Genomic DNA, 11,231 nt, shown 5'->3' on the forward strand with positions numbered 1-11,231 from the left:
TCCATATGTATATAATGAATTTGTATGACTGTCATTTGTTAGGGTGGCCATCAATTATCATAAGCCTTCTTCATCAATTAAAATATACTATATATAGACTCCTTGGTGAATGTGCAACAAAAGGTTTTGTAAGTTCGTCACTACAGGCATTAAAGAACAAATCACGGTGGAACATAACTACATACAGTGATAATGAATTTAAATTAACTGTAAACATTGTTTCAGTTTCATTCCACTCTTAATATATATAGTGAGATTTTTAAGTGATAAGGAGACATAAAAACCAACTATGTATAAGGATTGCTTGAAGCAAATAACTTTTACGATAAAATGCAGTTTTAAACTTTCTTAGTATGTATTGTTATCTAATGATTTAATTAAACTCAAGTATCTGAAAACTAATACTTCATTAATATTCAAATATAATTGATAAAAAATTTAAGATTATGAATGTAATTAAAAAAGTGGACCATGTAATAATTATCTCTTGCCATATTGTATGATGCTGTTTGCTTCATTGATTAAGTTTCTAGATTTAAATTTATTTTTACCAAGAGAGTCGATGCATCTATTAGAATTATTGGTACTTATCAATGTTCGGAAGGAAGCGACTATGACCAGGAAATGATATATGTGCTTGTAGAAGAGGATATCCCTGTATTTGAATTTAAAACATAAGACAATGTCCTCCAATATTACAAGCTTGGCATAAGAATAGAGGTATCATATACAATGTTTCTACATAAATAAATACTACAGTTTTTCCATAGTATAGACGTAACTAAAATCTTTAATGAGTACATTCTCCTCGGTTTTGTTTTTGATTTAGTGTTCAAATGTTCCGCTATAAGTTATTTTTCTTTGAAAATCATCTTCTTTGTTTTTTAAGGGGTTTAGAATTGTTAAAACCTGTTCAAGATTTTATTAAAGTATCTAAAGTATATGTTCTTTCAAATTTATAGTATTCCTGTCAAAAATGTTTGCTACATAATTGTAAATTTTTAACTCGTTCCTATTCTTTCCTACCATATTCATAACTTCTCAACCAATGTTGTATATCAATGAATGGTTACAATATTCTATTATCTATTATATTACTCAGTTTTTATCAAGTTTGAATGACTTGCCAAATGTTCAAATTTGATGAAAATAATTCAGTCCTGGATCATTTGTGTCCTAAAATGGCATTGTTTTCAATGATAAGAAATGATGATATGGATATTTTATAATTGCCATGTCCTCTAAATATTGAAACCATATTATTCCCTTAATTAAAAAATTGTCATTACTATGAATCGTATTCAATTATATGTAGGACGTCAAATAAGAATTCCTTCATCATCAAGACCAAAAAAAAAAAAAAAAAAAAAGAAGATAACCCAAACTGCTTACATGTATATTTGTCATGAAAATTTCCGAAGTTCGATTAAAAATTAAACAGAAAAGATGCCGAATTTAAAATGAAATTAATTTTATAGCTTGTAGTCTTTTTTTTTATGTAAGATAAAATAATAAAAAATATTTCCATTTGCATAAAATATACTGCCTATATTACATATATAGTTTAATTTTTTTCAATATATTCATTTTAAAACTTTTGTACCTACAATTCCAAGATTAATTACATTTCTTATGATGAATTCTAACACGTTTTAAACAAAATATTTTGCATCTAACAAGCACAAATAAATATAACAATTATATTTAATTTTCTAACATTAAATAATATTTAATTTAATATATAACTTTTAACAATAAATATAAATTTTATTTCTTTTTTGCCGATAATGAAGGAAAAAAGTCTAGATTTATGGCAAGGCTTTTAGAATTTTAGTCATGTGGCTTTTGTGAGCCAAGTTTTTAGAAAATTCGAACTTCAACAAAATAATAAAAGTCGTATTCACAATAATAATTTGAGATTTTATTCAAAGAATATAGTTGACTCAAGTCCTGATGCTTTTAATTTGATGTCGGATATGAACAAGATGTATGACTCTTGCAATTTCCCAGTACATATTGATAGTCAGCCAAATTTTGAAAAATTTATTGAAATTTGTAGTGGTAAAGCCTACGATATCTCTGGAGTAAAAATTTTATTCTTTATTCTGAAGAACGAGCATTTCAATTCAATCTCAATGGTATGGATGAAAACAGTGATGCAATCAATAAATCAACAACGATCACGTTATCCATTCATGGCAAATAAAACCTCTGTTATGGGAAGATTTGTTCGCACAACTTAAATGTGTACTGATGAATGATGCCAAAACACCTTTTCGTCGAGGTTATCATCAATAAAACCTACATCGTATAATCAATATAATGAACCAAATATTAAGATATAATACTATACTATCAACTTATATTCATAATTCTCATGAATATAGTGTTTTTGTATCTTCATTATAGACCCTCTATATATTCTATAAATAATGATTAATTACTCATTTAAAAAGGAACTCTAATTAAAGAAAAGAGGAAATATCTATTATATCCAATATTCCTATATGTATTTGAGTGCATCTTTTCAGTGTTGAGGTAAAGTCTGAGTTTTCATGCTTCGGGTCTTTCTCGTTTGAGTCCAAGATATGATGCCTCGGGTACATAACAAAATAAATAATATCTGGATCTACTATCTTAAATGTTTACTGATGAATGAGGGCGCTACAATTTTGGTCGAGGTTATCGTCAATAAAACTTACATTGTACAATCAATATAAGAAAGAAAGTATTAAGAGACATTTTTAATATTATACTCGTATCTACCTATATCCCTAATTCCCATTAATTATTTTGCATCTTCTTCTAGATCCTCTTCATATTCTTAATTACTCATTCTAAATATAATTAAAGAAAATAGTAAATATCCAACTGTCAGAGCTGTATTTGAAGGCAGGAAGGAGGTGAATTTAAAATGAGGAGATGGGATGTGGCTTCGAAATGTTCTACAGGCTGCTACGAAGTCTTTAGTGTCATTAGCTATGTTAGGCCACTATAGATTATATTGGGCAACAGATTTTATCTTCACGATTCCTCGGTGCAATAAATATAGTTTGTCGAGGAACTTGCCTGAGAGGGAAGAGGGTATGGTTAGACGGATTCCCCAAAATAGCAATCCATTTTTCAATGAAAAAGCATGACGGTTCTTTTTGTATGAATCTTTTGTTACCTTGGACCAATCACCTGTTCTTGCTGCTTCAATGGTTATGCAAAGAGATGCATCCTCCTTCACATCTCTTAGGAGTTCATTTTCGCTTGATATAGCAGAAGAAATGACCCGGTTCATTAACTCATCAGTAGCGTCAGGAGTTATGATTGGTTCAGGGTCGTCTAGAGTAGGGATTCTCAATCTTTTTTCAGTGACGTATCCCTTGTAAAATATTTTTTAAAATAACCCCCTAACCAGCACAAAATATATTTACATTGTAAAATAACGTAAAACACTCTATCAATACTCTCTGTGTTACTGATTATAAATTGCATTTTGTAGTGAGAAACATGATCTAGTGCTTCAATAAGGATATTTTTCAATCTTGGTGGCAGGGAGGCAACTGCTGTAATCAGGCTCTTTCCCTGGAGTCAGTTTGTTGCTCTGCTTTGTCTTTATGACATTCATTGCCGAGAAGGATGCTTCACATAAATATGTGGAGGCAAAGAATAGTAGCTTGTCTAAAGCTCTCACCCCCAAGCCAGGGTACTCCTACTTTACACACACCCTAAACTTTGTGAGTGTGGAGTTGGCACACTTCAAATGGAAGCCACAGTCATATGACACTTCTAAGAGTTCTTCCTGATCAGTGATTGGTAGCTTGCTTCTGTTTGCCTAAGACAAGAGAAATGGGTCTCTGACCCAATCCAGCTGTGCAGATTGCTTCTCTAAGTCAGGAAGGTAAGAATGGAAGTCTTGAATCAAATTGGTCAAATGTCCCACTATGATTGACTTGACTAGAGGTTTGTTCACTTCTGCATAACAGATAAAAGAATCCACATGGGGAAAGCAGGTGAAATTTCCATGTGGGGATACCCCTCTGAAAAAGTGAAAACCTTGTATACAAAAATACTCCAATTATATACTTCTCTATGCTTCCGAAGTCAGGTCAATTTGTTAGACGTAATCTTGAATATTCTTTCAAATAGAAGTTATATACTTGTAAATAAGGTCTAACGATTATTAGATATACTTTTTAAGCATTACCGAATGGTGGGTTTGATGTTCTCTAATTATATTTGGTGTTACGAGTAATAAGGAAATTTGGAGTGAGGCTTGAAGTATTCAAGATGTATCATTGTCCATATTTGCAGTACAGTATGAATTAAAACTTATGAATGGATTTGATATTTTTGATAGTAACTATTCATAGTAATGATTCGTGCGTTATTGACATTAAGAACAATAAAAGACTGTTATCAAGGAAAGGGTTTATTAAAACTAGGAGTTGACTTTAGGAGGATTGAATAAGAAGAGTTTCAATGGACGATTTTTGCGTGGATAATATATTTTTCCTCGAATATATTTTCTCTTTTATAATTTTACAGAATATAATATGCATTTATATATAGTTATTTATACGGAAAATATATATTAATATTATAGAAGACGTCCGTTACGATGATTTCGCTTTTAGGGGTTCACACATTACCATTGTGTCATTGCATAATATGATATTCTACTTCTTCATTGCGAACTATAAGTATTTTGACCAAAGTTAAGACTATTTCTCCCTTAGACTTAGCTTGTCCTGACAGATTTTTCTTCATCTAAATGGCATTACGTCCCCATGTAAGGAATGAACATCTACAGCCTCATGCAAAAATTATTATAGTTTGCATTTAATTTACTGACATTCTATTTACAATTTGTTATATCCACCTTTGCATATCGATATTCGTAACCCAAAGTTTTATATTATGACAATTAATATTTAATACTATATGTATCATACACTAAATTATAAATAACATTAAGATAATTTTTCTTGATAATATTATTTTGATCAAATAGTACCAAGTACATCTATATTTTGGCGAAAGAAAGCTTCTATGTCTAGTAAAGGTTCAGATAAGTTGTAATGTTAAAAAAAAGGATAATTGAAATATCTTATAAGTATGTTCGAAATTACCCATCGGCCATCAAGTATGATTTATGAATAAAGGTTTGTTTATGTCTGAAAGAAAACAGAGGAACCAGATAGTTAGTTATATTTTGCGGGCACGCTTGCGCAAAACATGATTCTCATAGCCCTAACAATAGTGTACTTGAGGACAGAGTTCATAGAAATAAAAGAGGAAAAGGAAAAACTGAACTGTCCTCCTTTAAGAAATTCTTGTGTGGGTATAGTCTGCAAAAATGTGAACATTTACATCTGGTTTTAGAAAATTGACTATAAGAGATACCCATTCAAAGGATTCGATTTTCTCCAGCGTACCACTTTTGATCATGTCTAAAATTTCTTTGTTGACCTTTTCCGGATAACGAGAGGGACAGGACGGGCACGTATATAGCAAGGTTTTGCCTTGTCTTTGATTTGGATGGTTGCTTTTGCATGATTGACAGTGTGGGCTCTAGAGTCCGGAAAATATGATTGAATTGAGTGTTGAGTCTCTTGAGGTCAGGCTCTGCAGGTTGGACTTGGTTCCAGAGGAAGGAAGGTTTATGAATGGATACAAGGCCAAGGTCCATATAGGCCTGTTATCGGATAATATTTTTGAGGTGAGTGCCCTTCAGACTGAGCGGAAGATAAACTAGGTCATGGGTAGAAATTTTCCTACCACCAAAAACGGCAACATGACCACCATATGCAGGGTTGACTTTGTCTGGCACGAGTCGAGTAGGGATGATGTTAACGTTGGCTCCCATATCGAGTAAGAAGGTGACCCATTTACCATCGAGCATTGCTTTGACAAATTTATCTTAGAGCTTTTAAGGTGAGAGAGTTTTTATAACATCCCCACGACCATATGCCTCTGCCCACTCCTGCAGCAAGTAGCGAATTGGGCAGGTCCCCCACACTTTGAACAGACCTTTCCGATAAGATTGAAGAGGAAGGTGCATCGAACTGCAAAAGTTACATTTTATAGTCTTCCTAGGAAGCTTATATGTGATTGGAGGTTTCCTAGGCCGTCAATTACCCTTGTGATCCTTATACTCGGAGACCAAGACAGAACTTTCTTTTCCCATTTCTCGAGAGTGATCCTCTGCAACTCGAGCGAACGTCCCAGTTGAACTACTCTGTCAAGCAAGGGGAACCCGTTCTCGAAGACGAGCTGCCTCAGTTTAGGTGAAGTCGTGTTATTAAGAATTGACACAACTATCGAATCTTCTTGGCACAGTTATTGCATGAGGAGGAAGCCACTTTGCAAAAGCATGCTTGAATATAAAGTTGAGTGAGAAAATCGTCTATGTACCCTCTCAGAGTTGTCTGGTTCCACTAAGACGATTCCTATCAAGAAGGATAGACTCTATAGGCGAAAAGGCGTCTTCCATCGTCCTAAGTAGAGCTGTATACGAGTTTTCTTTCCATACATGGGGACTTCCGGGGTCTTGCACCATTGCTGTACCTCTGGATCGGTACCGTGAAGGGGAGCGTAGTCTTACGTTCCCATAGAAGGTCACCAAAGAGAGACACGTATTGATAGAGAATATGTCTCCCATGATTATTCTAAGATTTTTATCCATGATAGAATCGGATAACACAATAATGGATTGATATTGTAACCAATCCTGGCTACACAACATTGGTTGAGAATTTATGACTACCGTTTGTTCGTATGAGAATTGAGCAAGTCCCTATCAAGAAGTTATCTCTGTACTTCTGTACCAGTATGGACGTACTGATACGGAACAGTCTGAATAAAATAATATTGACATACTGTATGGAATTCATCCAAATCGAATCCGTGCTGCCTACTTTTTTTAGAGAAGAAACTTTTTAATTTAGTTATCTTATGTTGATCAATATATTTATCTCTATTAATTTATAACTGGTTCTGGGGGGAAGATGGCATAAATACAATGAAGAGTATTTAGAAATAAAGAAAAAAAAATGTTTTTTTGATCACATCAGAAGAAAGTATTATTGAAGCGCCCAGTTTTTATAGTTTAATAAAAAAATGGATCTACGAATCTCAAAATTTGTACATAAATCCCCTTGTTATTCTAAAAATATATAGTATAACTAAAGAAGGGATTTGTATAATACCAAAAATCTAAGAAGAGCGATTAAGAAAGAAAATGGATCATGCAAGTTCACTCTTTTCACTTTTAATAAGTACTTGGGGAACTAAAATTTTCTTCTAAAGAAGTATTCTCGCTTATCTTTGGTGTAAATTTATTTAAAAATGAATAATAACAAATTTAACAAGGGTCTGAATTCATTAATACCATATGTCTCGCTCGCACATTCTCCTGGCACTCTTACTCAAATTTCATCTCTAAATATGGTATAAATAAAGTAAGGGGAACGCCCTTAATTTTTGTGTTCATGTACATATTACATTTTTCACTAACAGTTATCACATAGAGATAACAGACATATGACAATATTCAATCTGGTTTTTTATCAATTTATTTGTGGGAAATCACTGTTAACAGTTCTGACCCAACAGTGCTGCCACTTTTACCCAAACATGACTGAAAATACCTCATATGTGTTTCCCCCCTATTGAAACTGTGTGTAAATGGTTGTATTGTGAAATTTGGTTGAAAATGGGGAAAAATTGGTTGCAATTAAAATTGGCTGAATTTTGAAGCAGTGGTTCTTCTGTCTGACCGGTCATTCCCCAGATGTACGTCACCCATTTCTCAACAATGGCGAATCCCCTACAAATTAACTGATTTTGGTCATCGTGAACATCCTTAACAAAAACATATAAATTAAATATTTATAGAGAAATTCAATATATTAACTGGCCTAAAAAGTGGCTTTGAATAGTTTACTTATCGGGCTTAATGGGTTAATTGCCTACCAAACTTTGTAATCTGGTTTGGCGCCAGCATACAGTTATTTCAAATCTTTTTTCTCTATTAAGTAGGGCTGTCTAATCAAATTTAACTCAATGAATTTTAGTTCTTGGACACATGGGCAATTTTTTTATTCGCATTCCCCTGTGAGGAAATACCGCAGGGAATCATGGATACATAGAAGACCGTACAAGCACGCCTTCTTCTCGTCCAGCCAATGCTCTGTAGGCCATCTCTGACTCATAAGAGACCACTTAGGACGCAAGGAGTTTTCTTACATAGCGCAGTAAGTAAGTACCTGTTTGCATACAAGGATATTGAGGATGTGCCTCACTAGTATGGGTTTTGAATCTTCTCATGGCCACAGCCATTCAATTTTATCACAAGATAATCACCATCAAACATATTTTCAAGGAGAATCTGGACTTTCCTGATAATGTAAAGAATCAACTTCTGAAGGAATGGAAAGACAAATTCAAGAAAAGGCAGATGCTCCCAAGAGCTGAGAAGGTTGCAACTTCTGGGAAAAAGGAGGATGACACTGGTTATATGTGGTAGACCAGCCACACCACAGAGTACTAGTACAAGAGTTATCCCAAGGATATGCTAAGGGTGGAAGTCAACTGGTGTTCATAAATTCAGCCGAGCAGTTCCCAGAACGTACCCCCACATGATCTCCCCTTAGGAGTTTAATACAGTCTGGCTGGACTTGTTTGTCCTCATCTGCAGGCGTGAAGAGGGAATTTAGTGTGGTTCAGACTTTTGGCGGCAGAAAAGGTCTTCCCTTAACTTCCAGAATTTTGAAATTCTAGTTTTCATAAGAGAAAACTTAGACTTACTTTAAAAAAAGGAAGATGAAGTGTACATTGTATATGTTATTTTTGTATTCATCATTTCTGATTATAATATATATATATTTAATGTTATAGATTATTCATATTTTGTTCATTATTATTATTATCAATTTATAATTTTATATAGTAGAAGATAATTCTAGAAATAAAATTGTATTTTTCATTATTAAACTTGTTTTTAGAGGGTTTTTTAAATGTTAATTACTAGAATATCTTTGATTTGTAATACATAATTTGGTACGGTACTGAGGTACAAAGATACATGTTCGGGAACCAAAATTTAAAAAAAATGGTAAGGAGGTACGGATACATAACTACCTAATCTAATAATACGGAGGTACAGATACGGAACCAAAAAATTTAGTACACCTTCTAGCTACGGTTCTTATTGTATATTAAACAATCAAATAAATAAGAATATTTTAGAACATTTTGTGTACATAGTTATATAAGGAATGAAATTACAAATTAGTTAATATTTATTTAGCTATTTCTGGATATTAAGATACTCCAGTAAAATAATAAATTATTGAAAATAATTTATGAATGTTGTAAATTCGCTATTATTTAAGCATACACACTATAAGTCAATTTTTCGTAAGAAAAAGGATTTTTATTCCCTCTAATAAGTAATGTTTTTTTAAACAATAATAAATACAAAATTTTCAAATGTATGAAGTCAATCATGGCGCAGCTATTTATTTTAAAACTCTTATTAACCTTTAAATGCGTTGATCATTTGTTACTACGTATCAAGGAGTATATCTTCTTGAAAGATCATGATCCTAAACAATATGAGCTCTTCCATATTTGCGTGAGTCAGACCTTGTTCACTAAAGAGACAGATTACAAGTTGATCTTCTTTGGTATTACTATTTAAATGAAGAATAGAGCCTGTCAAAACTCATCTAGGAACATATAAGTGAATTCCTTTTGGCTAACGACCGTTTCTCATGAATATATGCAATAGATTCTCAAATAAAAAGTTTTTTGGTCAAATAATAAATTAAATCACTACCATAATCTAATGAATCAAAGAGTTTTCTAAGCCCTGTGGAAATAATAAAGATGAGTGTTTCGATTTTTCCTGAAAATGCGTGTACTCTAGTGCTCTTGGAGCAGAAGAACTATATTTCTTTCGAAGTATTATTGTCTTTCTTCTATTATAAGAGCTTTTTTACATATATAGTTTTCAGAAATCGAAATTGGTAATTCTTTAGAGGAAATTCGATTATTTAATAGCCTTAACAATTTAATTTCTTGACTTTTGGACAGCACCTCCATTCTTTAGACTGAAGGATGATCACAGAAGAGTATTGATATAATAATTTTTTTCCCGATGGAACCATTTACCTCCAGGTTTTGCAGACATAAAATTACCACTCTATTGGAAATTTTATAGATTTACCGGACATTTTACACATTGACTACTCTAACAGACATTTTATACTTTTGACCGGGCATTTAGCAAAATGTCTGATTTTCTACATTGCCCGTAACATATACATATTTAATTGAGTTTATGGTAAAGAACACATATAACAAAGAAGACCTAATACAATCCAATATATCGTCATTCGCTTCTTGAAATTACTAAAATAAAGGGACTCAAAAGTCAACTTCTGCAAGTCCCATACCAATTTTCATCACTGGTTATGTGTAGTTAATATCATATATCAGTGAAAGAAAAACTTTTGTCAACAATAAAAATCTAATATAATTAATTATCCAACATTGAGGGCATCAAGGAAATTATGAATGTAGAAACATCCTCCTAGGTGCATGAATATCACTTGAATTTAAGAATCACCGCCCTCCTCATCTTCCAAAGAGCAATTTGTGGTATATAACTATTATTTAATATTCCTCTGAATAATAGTACAATTAAATTCGTCAAAGACTAGAGAAAAAGTTTTAGTGAAGGGATTCAGAAGATTCATTGCAACTATTGTAAGGTATTGGGAAAAGAGGGACGAAAACAGTTAAGACTTTCGTATTATTACTTTTATTTCAAATTGTGAGTTGAAGTAGACTATAGTCAAAAGAGCTTGTCACTCTTTAATATCGACTAGGAACCTCAAATGATATAGGGAGAATGAGTAGTTTCTTTTAATAGAAATTTCCAAATTAGGTGTTGAATTGAAGATTAGAGAAGATATCAAAAATTATCGGAAATTGAAATAAAAAAATAATTGGGTTTTTTTTTCCTAATTTTGAGATATTTTCAATATTTTTTCTAAGTTGACGAACCGCAAATGATAAAGAAATTAAAACAGAGACACCATACTTTTTATTTATTTATTATTACCGTAAATTTTTGCAATCTATAAGTTATAATAACCAAATGAAAAAATAAATGATGAAAGGAAATGGAAGATAATTAGTTGAAGAGTACAAATCCATCCTACTCTTTTTTC

Source organism: Lepeophtheirus salmonis, chromosome 12 (genome assembly GCF_016086655.4).
Source record: "Lepeophtheirus salmonis chromosome 12, UVic_Lsal_1.4, whole genome shotgun sequence".
NCBI classification, from domain to species: Eukaryota; Metazoa; Arthropoda; class Copepoda; order Siphonostomatoida; family Caligidae; genus Lepeophtheirus; species Lepeophtheirus salmonis.